General features: G+C 53.8%; 1 pseudogene; it reads left to right on the top strand.

Moving 5' to 3' along the window:
- Positions 1-1,064, top strand: part of LOC102756177 — a 7,526-nt pseudogene extending 6,462 nt beyond the window's left edge.
- Positions 1,065-1,839: the final 775 nt, after the last annotated feature.

Below are 1,839 nucleotides of genomic sequence, written 5' to 3'. Positions count from 1 at the left end.
CCCTGGCAACCTCCTCTTTTCTCCCAGCCCACTCTTTGTCAAGCCCTCCCAATCACGCTCCACACCAGAGGGAAGGGGTTCTGCTTTGGTCTTTTCTTGCTTTCTGCAGAGACGAGTGTCTTAGGCTCTGAGAGAGGTTTGCCCTTCTCCAGGAACTGATGACGCTGAGGGGGCAGAATGAGAGGGTGGGCATGTTGGGGTTCAGTCCCCCACCAGTCACAGCTCGGATCCTGCCTCCCTTCCCCCAGCTGGTTTCCTAAGCAGCAAGCACATTACCAAGGCAAGCAGTTATTATTTCCCCCTGAAGACTTCACATTCTAGTCTTCTGTGAGGACAGAATGGCCATCTGGTTAGTTTCCCTGATAAAACAATAATCTCAGCATTATGTGCTAAGGAGCATTTGCTGCTTCTCCCATCTGAGCTCATTTTAGAAGTGCCAAGGGCTTTCTCTCAGCTGTCCCAAATGGCTGGCCCCAAATCTCCATCCTGGTAATAGGGCGCACGCGCGCATGCACACACACACACACGTTTCAGAACAGGCATGCTCACTCCACACAACAATCTGTAATCCTCATTGGCTCCCCAGTCTCTGAGAAAGGTCTAGAGGAGATAGAGGTGGGGACCAAGGATGTCCTTTTGTTCATGGTCTCGCCTTTACCCCCAGCCTGGCGAACTAGAGGGAGCTCTGCAGGAGGAGGGCGCCTCAGGCAGTGCCAAGGGCAAGCTGGCCTGGCTGGAGGCTGCCCTGCAACGGGCCAGGCAGGACATGGCCCGGCAGCTGCAGGAGTACCAGGAGCTCATGGTCGTCAAGCTGAGCCTGGACTTTGAGATCGCCACCTACCGCAAGCTGCTGGAGGACGAGGAGAGAAGGTAAGGGCTGGGCAGTGCTTCAGATATAGCACAAGGGGTGTGGGGGTCACCACCTGGGGCCTCAGCAGCTGGGGATGGGGTGGGGAAAGGTGACCCGAGTATCCAGAGACTTGTTTTCCTAGAGGCAGTTTGTTCCCACTATTCAACAGCCCTTTAGACGGAAGGCCCCAGCTAATGAGCACCGTGGCACCTAGGTTAGGGCAACTCATAAAGTCATTCATCCCCAGGACCAGAGAGCAGGGGCTAGTTTGTCCCTCATGACAGTTGCAAGGCCCAGCCAGGGGAGTAAGGTCCCAGTGTGGAGTGCCTTCTTCTCAGTCCTGCCCGTCTTCCTGGGACCTGGGGAAGGCAGGGTTTGTGGGAACCAGGAGGGCCTGGCTTTTACTCTTAGACAGCAGTAGGGACTCAAAGACTGCCAGCTCCACCCACCTGGGAACACCAGGCTGAGGGGAGGGAGAGGGAATCCACTATGCAGCCATGCTACATTTATTACCTCTTTTAAACCCGCAACCCCATGGGAGGGATGCTTTATCAGATGAGGAAACAGAGTCTCAGAGAGGGCAAAAGGACCACCTCAAGGATGCACAAGTAGAAAGGGATTAAGTGAGGCTTGAACCACATTCTTCAGATAATTGAGCTGTCTTCTCTGTGGTCTCCTTTAAAATGCACCCCCACCCACAGCCTCCCTTTTCAAGATGTTTAGGCCCCCCAAAGTGTAGACCTTTTGCCTTCTCCCTCTCCTGAGAAGACATCAATAAAAGTGAGTTATTTAAATTTATGGCAGGAAGGATTGAATTTAAAGGTTCAAAGGAGCCTTCACTCAAAAGGCTGTGGGGACCTGAGAGAACCAAGGAGCTTGCAGGATGAATGACTTCTGTAGAGAGGAGAATGGGGACTGTTACACCCAGGAGCGAGGTCCACTTACCTGTGTCCCCCTCCTCCCTGCAGGCTTGGCCTGAGATGGGGAGC

The sequence above is a fragment of the Myotis davidii genome, unplaced genomic scaffold (genome assembly GCF_000327345.1).
Source record: "Myotis davidii unplaced genomic scaffold, ASM32734v1 scaffold233, whole genome shotgun sequence".
Lineage (NCBI taxonomy): Eukaryota > Metazoa > Chordata > Mammalia > Chiroptera > Vespertilionidae > Myotis > Myotis davidii.
This window is presented reverse-complemented; position numbering and strand designations above follow the sequence as displayed.